Genomic DNA, 13,580 nt, shown 5'->3' on the forward strand with positions numbered 1-13,580 from the left:
AAAGACATGCACAGACTAAAAGTCAAGGGATGGAAAAACATATTTCAGGCAAACAACAGAGAGAAAAAAGCAGGGGTTGCAGTACTAATATCAGACAAAATAGACTTTGAAACAAAGAAAGTAACAAGAGATAAAGAAGGATATTACCTAATGATAAAGGGCTCAGTCCAACAAGGGGATATAACCATTCTAAATATATATGCACCCAACAGAGGAGCACCAGCATATGTGAAACAAATACTAACAGAACTAAAGGGGGAAATAGACTGCAATGCAGTCATTTTAGGAGACTTCAACACGCCACTCACCCCAAAGGATAGATCCACTGGGCAGAAAATAAGTAAAGACACACAGGCACTGAACAACACACTAGAACAGATGGACCTAATAGACATCTATAGAACTCTACATCCAGAAGCAACAGGATATACATTCTTCTCAAGTGCACATGGAACATTCTCCAGAATAGACCACATACTAGCTCACAAAAAGAGCCTCAGTAAATTCCAAAATACTGAAATTCTACCAACCAACCTTTCAGACCACAAAGGTATAAAACTAGAAAAAAATTCTACAAAGAAAACAAAAAGGCTCACAAACACATGGAGGCTTAACAACATGCTACTAAATAATCAATGGATCAATGAACAAATTAAAACAGACATCAAGGAATATATGGAAACAAGTGATGACAACAACAAAAAGCCCCAACTTCTGTGGGACGCAGCAAAAGCAGTCTTAAGAGGAAAGTGTATAGCAATCCAGGCACACTTGAAGAAGGAAGAACAATCCCAAATGAATAGTCTAACATCACAATTATTGAAACTGGAAAAAGAAGAACAAATGAGGCCTAAAGTCAGCAGAAGAAGGCACATAATAAAGATCAGAGAAGAAATAAACAAAATTGAGAAGAATAAAACAGTAGCAAAAATCAATGAAACCAAGAGCTGGTTCTTTGAGAATATAAACAAAATAGATAAGCCTCTAGCCAAACTTATTAAGAGGAAAAGAGAATTAACACAAATCAACAGAATCAGAAATGAGAACAGAAAAATCACGACAGACTCCACAGAAATACAAAGAAATATTAAAGACTACTATGAAAACCTATACGCCAACAAGCTGGAAAACCTAGAAGAAATGGACAACTTCCTAGAAAAATACAACCTTCCAAGACTGACCAAGGAAGAAGCACAAAATCTGAACAAACCAATTACCAGAAAAGAAATTGAAGCAGTAATCAAAAAACTACCCAAGAACAAAACCCTCAGGCCAGGCGGATTTACCTCGGAATTTTATCAGACACACAGAGAAGACATAATACCCATTCTCCTTAAAGTTGTCCACAAAAGAGAAGAGGAGGGAATACTCCCAAACTCATTCTATGAAGCCAACATCACCCTAATACCAAAAGCAGGCAAAGACCCGACCAAAAAACAAAATTACAGACCAATAGCCGTGATGAATGTAGATGCAAAAATACTCAATAAAATATTAACAAATTGAATTCAAAAATATATCAAAAGGATCATACACCACGACCAAGTGGGATTCATCCCAGGGATGCAAGGATGGTACAACATTCAAAAATCCATCAACATCATCCACCACATCAACAAAAAGAAAGACAAAAACCACATGATCATCTCCATACATGCTGAAAAGGCATTTGACAAAATTCAACATCCTTTCATGATAAAAACTCTCAGCAAAATGGGTATAGAGGGCAAGTACCTCAACATAATAAAGGCCATATATGACAACCCCACAGCCAACATTATACTGAACAGTGAGAAGTTGAAAGCTTTTCCTGTGAGAACGGGAACAAGACAGGGATGCCCACTCTCCCCACTGTTATTTAACATAGTACTGGAGATCCTAGCCATGGCAATCAGACAAAACAAAGAAATACAAGGAATCCAGATTGGTAAAGAAGAAGTTAAACTGTCACTATTTCCAGATGACATGATATTGTACATAAAAAACCCTAAACACTCCACTCCAAAATTACTAGAACTGATATTGGAATAGAGCAAAGTTGCAGGATACAAAATTAACACACAGAAATCTGTGGCTTTCCTATACACTAACAATGAACCAATAGAAAGAGAAATCTGGAAAACAACTCCATTCACAATTGCATCAAAAAGAATAAAATACCTAGACATAAACCTAACCAAAGAAGTGAAAGACCTATACACTGAAAACTACAAGTCACTCTTAAGAGAAATTAAAGATGACACTAACAAATGGAAACTCATCCCTTGCTCATGGCTAGGAAGAATTAATATCATCAAAATGACCATCTTGCCCAAAGCAATATACAGATTTGATGCAATCCCTATCAAATTACCAACAACATTCTTCAACGAACTGGAACAAATAGTCCAAAAATTCATATGGAAACACCAAAGACCCCAAATAGCCAAAGCAATCCTGATAAAAGAAGAATAAAGTGGCAGAGATCTCACTCCCCAACTTCAAGCTCTACTACAAAGCCAAGGTAATCAAGACAATTTGGTACTGGCACAAGAACAGAGCCACAGACCAATGGAACAGATTAGAGACTCCAGACATTAACCCAAACATATATGTTCAATTAATATTTGATAAAGGAGCCATGGACATACAATGGCAAAATGACAGTCTCTTCAACAGATGGTGCTGGCAAAACTGGACAGCTACATGTAGGAGAATGAAACTGGACCATTGTCTAACCCAATACACAAAAGTAAATTCAAAATGGATCAAAGACCTGAATGTAAGTCATGAAACCATAAAACTCTTAGAAAAAAACATAGGCAAAAATCTCTTAGACATAAACATGAGTGACCTCTTCTTGAACATATCTCCCCAGGTAAGGAAAACAATAGCAAAAATGAACAAGTGGGACTATATTAAGCTGAAAAGCTTCTGTACAGCAAAAGACACCATCAATAGAGCAAAAAGGTACCCTACAGTATGGGAGAATATATTTGTAAATGACAGATCCGATAAAGGGTTGACATCCAAAATACATAAGGAGCTCACCCACCTCAACAAACAAAAAACAAATAATCCAATTAAAAAATGGGCAGAGGAACTGAACAGACAGTTCTCCAAAAAAAAAATACAGATGGCCAATAGACACATGAAAAGATGCTCCACATTGCTAGTTATCAGAGAAATGCAAATTAAAACCACAATGGGGTATCACCTCACACCAGTAAGGTTGGCTACGATCCAAAAGACAAACAACAACAAATGTTGGTGAGGCTGTGGAGAAAGGAGAACCCTCCTACACTGCTGGTGGGAATGTAAATTAGTTCAACCATTGTGGGAAGCAGTATGGAGGTTCATCAAAATGCTCAAAACAGACTTACCATTTGACCCAGGAATTCCACTCCTAGGAATTTACCCTAAGAATGCAGCACTCAAGTTTGAAAAAGACAGATGCACCCCTATGTTTATCACAGCACTATTTACAATAGCCAAGAATTGGAAGCAACTTAAGTGTCCATCAGTAGATGAATGGATAAAGAAGATGTGGTACATATACACAATGGAATATTATTCAGCCATAAGAAGAAAACAAATCCTACCATTTGCAACAACGTGGATGGAGGTAGAGGGTATTATGCTCATTGAAATAAGCCAACCATGAGAAAGAGAAATACCAAATGATTTCACTCATCTGTGGAGAATAAGAGCAAAGGAAAAACTGAAGGAACAAAACAGCAGCAGAATCACAGAACCCAAGAATGGACTAACAGTTACCAAAGGGAAAGTGACTGGGGAGGATGGGTGGGTAGGGAGGGATAAGTGGGGGGAAGAAGAAAGGGGGTATTATGATTAGCATGCATAATGGGGGATGGGAGAAAGGGGAGGGCTGTACAACACAGAGAAGACAAGTAGTGATTATACAACATTTTGCTATGCTGATGGACGGACAGTGACAGTAAGGGGTTTTTTGGGGGGGACCTGGTGTAGGGGAGAGCCTAGTAAACATAACGTTCTTCATGTAATTGCAGATTAATGAGAACAAAAGAAAGAAAGAAAGAAAAGGGGGTTTACTCCCTGATAGGATAAAACTAACTGCAAATCACCGATTAATGCATGCTTTAAATATCCTTAATTTTGATCATTTAAAAGGTGTCAGATGATCAGCTATGGAAGTACATTTTTCTGATAATATTCCTTTCTCTTAAAAAAAAAGCAGTTCCTGTGTGGTGATCTCCAGTAAGTTCTTCACAATGGTATAAAGGGCATATCAAAGTGTGAGCAAAGGGTCTGTTTGTGTTTATACAGAGGATCAAAGCCTAATTTGGCTACCCAGAAAAAAGAATCAAGATATGATATGAAGAAGAACTTCCAACATCAACATTCTCTGGAAGAGCCATTCCAGAAGATTATCATCAAAAAACTTCAACAAAGATCCTGGTGCTGTTGCAGTTGTAGCTGCATTCATCCCACCGGTTCCTGGACTTGCCATTGGAATGAAGAAGGAGATATCTAAGCTGGCCTGTGCATTCAGTAAAACAACAAATTTGACTGGATCTATACTGTCGGAACTCAACCAAGAATTAGGAGAAGTGCAAGTTGCAGCGCTCCAAAATCTTGCAACCATAGACTATCTACTGTTAAAAGAACATATGGGATGTGAACAGTTCCCAGGAATGTGTTGTTTTAATTTGTCTGATTTTTCTCAAACTATTCAAATTCAGTTAGACAATATCCATCATATCATTGATAAGTTTTCACAAATGCCTAGGGTGCCTAACTGGTTTTCTTGGTTTCACTGGAGATGGCTGGTAATTGTAGGTCTGCTTTGGTTATGTAGCTGTATTCCTATTATGTTAATGTGTACACATTATTTAATTAGTAATTTAAAACCTATACACGCTTATGTTACTCTACAAGAAGATATGTCAAAGAAATAATCAATTTTCCCATGTTTTTTTCCATCTGCTACTTCTATAGCTTCTCTTCTTCCTTCATAATTACCAACCCTAAGTAGAATTCGTGCCTCATATCGAAATTACTGAGTATCATAATTCTTCCAAGTGGTAAAGATACCACAAGACAAATGCTGGGCATAGAAGCCACAGGGCATAAATCTGCAAAGAAGTAAAAAGCTAACCTTTTCAAACAATATGGCTTCTCTCTCCCTTACCAACTTTACATTTCCCTGTATGGTCCCGGAAGATGACTGGTTAGCCAGAGATGGGTAAGATTCCTCAAGTGAGGAACAACCTAAGACAGGCACAGTCGCAGGTGGGCCATCAGGTGAGAAATTGGGGATCAACAGAGGTGAGGCTTAGAACCTCACCCCCCCTGTTTTGAGAGAAATCTTCTGCATCTGTGAATGTTTTTTTTGCCCTTATCTAGCTTGGATTAATACTTAGTCTATAGGCAAACACCTGATCATCTACATTTGCCCTGTTACAGCACTAAACTATGTTTTCTACCTTTATCTTGCATCTACCTACCACTTCAGCATTTTATTAAAAATAATAGTAATAATAATAATAATAGTAATAATAAGAGAGAAATGTGGGATTCACATATAAATCAAGTATAAAAATCAAACGAATAATCATAATTGACCTGATTGTTTATAGTTCATGATGTGTGATCAAAACTGAAAGTTTCTGTGATGACTGCCCTTGCACTGTTCACCATGTAAGAACTTATTCACTGTGTAAGAACTTGTTCACCATGTAAAAACTTGTTCTTTATGTTTCAGAAGATTGGAGACTGTTGAAAATTAGGCTTGGGGTTGATTAGTGATTGTGCATTGAGTCCCCTATACAGAATTTTATTGTTCTTAACAACCATATGATCAATAAATATGAGAGATGCCCTCTCAAAAAAAGAAAAAAAAAAATTCAGCAGTGAAAAAAAAAAGTGACCAAGCTAAATATGTGAAGAAATAATATGAGTTATAAGTAGCAAGTAAACAAAAACAATAATAAAAAGCTGGCCCCTGTTTCTCCAGATCCCTTCCCCAGTTCCACTCCCCAAAGACAAACATTAGCAACTGTTCTAGCAAATTCTTCTCATATTCACTTTCAACATGTGGTAGTATATTCATTTTACAATTTTTAATTAAATATTCTGGAGACTCATTGTCCTCAGTTCTGGGGGATTTTCTTGTGTTCTATCTTCCATACTTCTTCCTCCTCCTCTGCTTTCCTGAAACTCCTGTAGCTCAGTAGGTGAAGCTCAGCCTTTGTCTTCAGTTTCCCATTTTGTTCTACTTGATTGTAACTTCCAACTATTTTATTATTTTATTTTGTTAGGGTTTTTTTGTTTTTCATTTTTAGATCCTTGTGCTCTGGCTATTTCTTCATTGTATTGTCCTTGTTTTATGGGTCTATCAGCCTCTCATTCATCTCTCAAGATAGTAATTATAGGCCTTATCATTTTTAAGTTTCTTATGTGTTGTACATCACCTGTACCTCCTCTCTGGGCTCTCTGTCATGTGAGAGCCTTTCCTCAAATACCACATGTGCCTGGAGTGTCCTTATACCAAGAACAAACTACTGAAGAACCGATTGGATGTATTACATGGAAATTCCAAGAACTTGCGGGTTCTGCCAGCTCAGCACATTTTTGGCCCTCACTCGTTAGCACACGGGCCTTCTCTGGGGCCATCCGCCCGCTGGGAGGAGTCCCACAGCCACCTGCTGCTGCTGCTGCAGTCGGGGCAAGGGAAAGATGAGCTGGTTCAGCCCCCATCTGGCTTCAATCTGTGGCTTCTTCCCTCTGCTGCTTGTAGCCTCACCTGTCCATTCATCTGGGAAGTGAAACTTGGTCTCCGTTTGATGGGGGAGCAGGAGAAGGGCAGGGCAGAGAGGAAGGTGGGGGTACCCCTGACACTGGTAGGGCAAGGACCTGGGTCCAACTGCTCTATGTACAGACTTTCCCTACCCCTCACTTTTAGCCCCAAGAGTGACCCCTGCTCCTTGGTTCCTGGTGCCCCCAGCACAGACCACCTCAAGGATTTGCAGGGTGAAATACAGCTCACAGCACATCTCACTGTGGGCAAGAAGCTCTAACCTTCCCATGTCTGTGAAATCAGTTGCCATTCCTCCGCCTCCTTCACTGAATTCCCCTGTCTGCTTTTATGTCCTTGGTGTGAACACTTTTTAAATTTTCACACTCCATTTTGGTTGGGAGGAGCCAAATGTTTATTGATCGAGAGCCACATGCATCTGGAAGCCCCTGTGTTTTAAAAAATAAACCTGTTTTTTTTTTGTTAGAAAAAATATATTTTTGGTGTGTGCACTGGGAATTGGATGATGGTGGGTGAATGGGCAGGACCAAATGAATAGAACGTGCTTTTAGCACTTAGGGAGCTGACAGGTGATTTGGGTTGACTTGTAAACAAAGTTCACCACAGGATTCTCCTTTTCCCTGCCACAGCCTTAGACATCTTTTAAAAATTAATTTAAACCAAAAACATTAAAATGCCCAGAGACACTGTCATTATAAGCATGGCACAGAATGGGAAATCATGGTGCCCCTTCAGTTTCATCTCAGCCCCTATATTTCAGGGCACATGTATTTGGGGGAGCAGAGCCCAGGTCCTCATGAGGGAGGCTGTGCTTTTCCTCCTGAGCCTCCTTTGGGGATCTGGCTGGTGAGGAAGCCTCTCTTCAAAGCAACAGCAGAGGGGGCCCTGCCGTGGTGGCTCAGTGCCATTGGCTGCAATATTGTTTCCTCCATGTGCCTGCTCCTGGGAGCATCGGGAAGTAAAGCCCTAAATGCTGCAAACGTAGACAGGTATTTCTCTCACTGGGTCCGCTGGGAGGACTAATGTCAGAGACCAATTTCCAGAAATCTGTGGTCATTGAGGGGGCCAAGCCAATAGAATGATTTAAACCTCCTGTGGCTGTACACCATAAATCTGTCTTGAGAGATCATCCCAGAAGCTGAGCTGCACAGCAGGACCTGGCCCTGTCCAGTGAGGCTCACTCAGCAAAGTAGGTGGTCCCATGTCAGGCCCCACCAGCCATGGCAATCCCACCCCTGTCAGTCTTCTCTTCTAAGATGACTTAATTGAAATGGAGCTCGGGCCTGTAAAGAACTCAGCCTCAGTGACTCAGAAGGATCTGAAGGGTCCAACTTCCTCATAAACACAGAAAAACCAATGCCCAAAAAGTGTGATCTGTCCAAGCCACACTGACCTTTGAAGTTAGGTTGGAATATTCTTATATTTAAAAATAGTTTTTTATATAAAAATATTTTGGACATGCCTTCTTCATTTTTTCAAGCATCCTCCATCCCTGAGTCCATAAATCTCACTAGCTGCAGGGAGAGGCCAACGCTAACAGGGAATTTAAATACAACGTGAGTAACACTGGGCAGAGAAGTTAACTGTGGCTTAAAACAGCTCTCCAAGGAGGTGCTGCTCCCGGGACTTCACATGATGAGTGTGACAGCAGCAAGGAGGAGAGAACATTGCAGAAGAAGGTCATGAGGTATCACAGAGAGAACAACACGAGGGAAGGCGCCAGGAATGTGTCTGGTGGGGCTGAGGCTGTTAGCCCGGACAGTCTAGAGGAAGAGGACACTGAGGGGACAGAGTGGAGAGGTGGAGAGCTTGCACAGGGGAGCTCACAGGAGGTCTGGGACTCTGGACTAAGGAATCCAGGCTTTATCCTCCAGGCAGTGGAAAGCCCGTGAAAATATTAAGCAGGGATGAAACTTGTGAAGATGTGTAATCTCCACAAACAACTCAGGCCCAGGCCAGAGGGCTGATTGGACAGGGGTGTAATTGGAAACTGAAAGACTCAGGTGTGGTGGTGATCTGAGCGAGACATAAGGAGCTAAGTGCAAACAGGGCTGGAACAGGTTGGCCAGGAAGACTGGGCCAGGATGAGGAGGGGCAGCAGCCGGGAGGAGGCAGGTGAGAAGCAATTCAAGGTAGAATCGGCAGAATGGAGAAAGAAGAAGGGGGTTGCCAACTGATTCTGATGTTTCTGCCTTTGGTGATTAGGTCATTTAGAGCCAGGATGGAAAATCCAAGGAAAAGAGGATAGAATTGAGTGGAAATACTAAGTTTAAGTTTAACTTACCACATACTGATTTTGACACAGAGGCAATCAATAGTTCAAATTTAGCTCCATAGCTAAGGAAAGGGTCTGGGGTGAGATGCCCATGGTGGGAATTATTCTCTGCTAGAAACTCGCAAACCCTGGAATTAGAAAATAACCAGAAAGAGAGTGGAGGGTGGATGACAGTAAAGAGATTTCCAATGATGTATCAGGTAGCTGTCGCTGAGTAACAGATTACCCTAAAACTCAGCAACGTGAGACAGCAAACATGGCTGGGTGGGTCTGGCTCAGGGTCTCTCCTCAGCTTATAGTCAAACTGTCAGCCATCTGAAGGCTCAGCTGGGGCTGGGGACACTGTCAAGCTCCCTCACGTGGCTGCTGTTGGCAGGAAACACCAGTTCCTCAGGATGCAAGTCTCTCTTCAGGTTCCAGATGTGGCAACAGGCATCCCCTGAGGCACTTCCCTAAGGCGGTGTCCTTTGTAACCTAACTTCAGACTATATTCAGTCACACAGACCAACCCTTGTTCAATGTAAGAGACCACATAAAGGTGGGAACACCAGCAGAGGGCCCTCAGGACCATGTGGAGGTCCAACCACAGACCACCACCAGAGAAACAGCAAAGAAGGCAGACTCAGGAAAGGACATGTAGGAAAAAGAAAGGCCACTTACTGCCTTAATGCATCTAGGACCATTCCCAAAGGATAACATCATAGGGATTTTCCAGAAGGAAGGAACAGTTAATGGGTTCAAATGCAGGAAGTCCAAGAGGTAGAGCCCAATGAGCACAGAAATTAAGCCACTGGATCTGGTGGTTGGCTACAAGCCAGCATGGTCACAGTGACTTGGAAGCAGGTGGAAACCACATTTTAGTAGATGGACAAGTAAATAGAAAATGAAGCAATAATGGGAGGGAGTGGTGAATTTAGACCACTTTCGAAAGTCTAGGTGGTAAAGTGTATACAGACTGCATGTGATCTGCAGGGGAAATCAGTGTCTTGCAGGAAAGCTTTGTTCCTGGCTATGAGGAGGAGGGAGGAGGTGGAGGGAAAAGTTAGAAGACATGGGTCTGAAGCCCCAGAGGACATGCAAGGATGGTGATTGCAAACACAGGTGTGAGGATTAACTCCTCTTCCTCTGTTGGAAGGAAAGGTCGGGTGAGAGGGAAGGTCAGTTGGGAGGAATGCAAAGGGTTTGGAGAATGCAGGTCTCACTCTGTTTTGTTCTGCAGACACTGAGATGAGGGTTGAGGGGCTAGGGGACTCTGAAGAGGTCAAATGCTTAGACCAGCTCCAGGGATTTATCTCCACAGCCAGACACTCACTTTGAGTTATGCCCATGAACTTCCTATTATTCTGTGCAGACTTCCTCACCAGCAGTGGAGGAAGTTAACATCTACCCACATTCATCTTGTCCTGGCTTCTCATGCTCCCCAGAGCCAACCCAGCATTTGGAATGTTTGTGCTGTTACGAAAGGGGCACAATTTATGGTCATCCCATACGGCAGGGAGTATCTGTGAAGCATCCATTTACAGCAACACACAGAAGCCCTGGACAAGGCCAGGGAAGGCTGCAGCCCCAGGACTGGTGACACACTGGCCCCATGGACTCCCATCCAGAGGGGACAGTGGGGAGCCTCACCAAGCCCACCATTGCTGTCTCAGATCCAAGATCAGTGAGGAAATCACCACCCAGTCCCCCTGAAGCCCTCCCGAAGAGCCTAGCCCACTGCCCCTAGATGGTGTCCTCTCACTGGGCAGCTTTATAACAGATGGCCCCGTGTAACTGGAGGGCCAGCAGAGGAGGCTGGGCTGAGACCACTGGAGTCACAGTCCCCTCACTTCTATTTGGTGTGATCATGAGCAAGTGTACCTAACCTCACATCCCTCTGCTCCCTCACCTATAAAATGCGAAGAAGAAGAAAGGGTGCGTACATGGTGCTTAGCACCTGGAATGGGGTTAACTAATGTGGAGCAAACACAACTGTCAGTGACATCATCAGTAGTTTCCCCAGTCCTGGAGGCAGGACATTAGATTGTTGTCGGTGTGTTGAGCCAGCCTGTCCTCCTCTGGCTGCCGCGACAGAGACTCTGGTTGGTGTAAAGTGTAACCTTCTTGGCAGTGGGCGAATGGGTGCTGGGTGGGCCCTGCCATCCCAAAGAACAGCCACTGCCTTTACCCCAGGTGTCCATGAGGCCAGGCCAGGCTGTGTCCCCCAGTTTGGGGTATTGTTGGTTCAGTGGGGGGAACCCTGTGGTAATAAAACCTACATAGGTTTGGTCCCAGTGGGGTCAGTTTTCTCTGTTCACTTAAAATATTAACTCCCATTTCCTGGCACCTGCTTTAAAGAGGCACTTTTGACATAGTCCTTTAACCTGGTTAGTCACCTTATAGACCCAGTTTACAGATAAGATTAGGATGGAGAGGGTAAGTGAGCATGTGGGCCACACAGCCGTTACCTGCAGAGCTGAGCTCCGCACCCTCCTCTCCCCTCCCCAGCAGCCAGGGACCCTGAGCAGGTGGGTAGGAGGGAAGGCAGGATACCCTTGCTCTCTTCCTTTGTCTTCTAAGCAGCATCCCTGACCCTGCTCAGAGCCCCTGTCTAGATTCTTTTGTGAGTCATACCACCTAGAATCACAGACTCCCAGGTCAGATGTATCCAACTGGTGCTTGAGAACTGCCCAGGGTCACACCCCACCCCATATTTGGACAGGCTCCAGGGACCTCAAGACTTCCCACAACCACCCATCCTGTCAGGGGGAATGGTAGTCAGAACACCTTTGCCTGCTTTGAGTTAAAATCTCCTCCTAACAACTTCCACCCACTGGTGTGAGTTTGAACTTCTTGAGATGCAGTACAAGCAGACATCATGCTTTCTCTGTGTGCTATGCACACCAGGCCATGTCCAGAACAGCAGTGCCCTGGGCATGCTGCTCCCTGTGCTGCTGTAATACAAGTGCCCTCTTCGTGCCCCTTTTCCACACCCATGCAGGATCCTCACAGCGATCCAGTTCATGGCCTTCCCTCCACTCTGCCTCTCAGCAGCCTCTTGGAAGCAGAGCTCCCTGGGCAGTCCACTGGCTTCTCCAGGAAATGCCCCTTCTCTTTTCCCATTAGTGGCAGCAAGGTCAGCCACGGATGTCCAGGAGCTTCACCACCTTCTCAGTCAGCTTCTTTTTAAGGTCTCGGTTCATGGAAATCTTCTCTCCAGACTCAGGGAAGTCTACGGGACTTGTCTGCCCAGCCATTCTCTCCCTTCCCTATGGAGCTCCACAAATGGCTTCACAGGAGCAAGAGGGTCAGAAACTCTGCCAGGGTCACCTTTGCAGTTCCTTCGGGAGGAACCTCCTCTGAGGCTCTTCCACATTTGGCTTTAGCAACAGGCCCTAGTCTCTGTCCACCATCAGCCCCACATCCCTTCCTCCATCCATCTGAGCAGGCAGCCTGGTGAAGCAAGGGTACCCTCAGCAGTGGAGGAACACCCCTACCTCAGCCTCTTTAGTACTCAGTCTCCAACCTGAGTCCAGTGCCCAGGAGAGAGCTTCCTGAGAGAAAGGCTTGGGGAGAACTCGCTGGGCACTTTCCACCATGTCAGGCAAAGTCAACTGGCTTAACAGCAAGGAACAAGTAGGTCTCTCTGCTCCAAACCACAGCCAGTGCTGGGGCTGCCCGCCATCTCACTGGGCAGACCCCAGGTTCCGGGTATGCCCTTAGCCTGACACCCCTGTCAGGAGGCAGATGCCCATCCTGGTGCAGGTATGCCTAAGGGGAGGGGGCACATTCACCCTGGGCCCTGTTAAAGGTGAGCTGAACGTTTGCATCAGCACATCCCCCTCCCGGGCCATTTGACCAGAGTTGGGTCACATGCTCTTTCCTAAACCAAAGCCACCAGGAAGGGGAGGCTATAAACAGGGCTGGTGGACTGAACAGACCCGGCCAACCAAGATCTGGAAGGACTCCCTGTCTTCTGAGCAGGCAGGCATTGGACATGCCACAAAATTAGCTGCTATTAGCAAGGAAGAAGCAGGGGATGCTGTGGGGGTGCCAGTGATCCCAAGGAACTCAAAGCAGGTTCCTGCACAGGCCCCCAGTATCAACAGCCCTGCCGCTCATGTGTGCCACAGAGAGCCAGATACCAGCATCTGGGGGAGGAGGTACCAGTGTCAATACCCATGGAGAGTTGAAAAGTTTGGAGTTGATTACTAAACACAGTCAGCTAACCCAATAAATAAATATGTCCAATCATACATTTTTAAACATGATCTTAAAGGTCACACAAGCACAGAGTTTCTTAAACTCATTCAAAGGGGCAGGGTGATGGAAAAAAAAGATAGTTTTTATGAAATGCTATGGAATCTTGATCAAATTAATCAAATCAGAATAATTTCAGTAGCCAAAATATATATATTCATTATATGGCAGTGTATGCATCCTCACCAAAGCAAAAACCAAGACAGACCATGTCTGAGTTTTCCTTTATTATTAGAATTTGGTTTGTTCCCCCCAGTTTGGTTGTTTTGTTTTCTATCCCATATGAGC

This window comes from Manis javanica, chromosome 7 (genome assembly GCF_040802235.1).
Source record: "Manis javanica isolate MJ-LG chromosome 7, MJ_LKY, whole genome shotgun sequence".
Classification (NCBI taxonomy): Eukaryota; Metazoa; Chordata; class Mammalia; order Pholidota; family Manidae; genus Manis; species Manis javanica.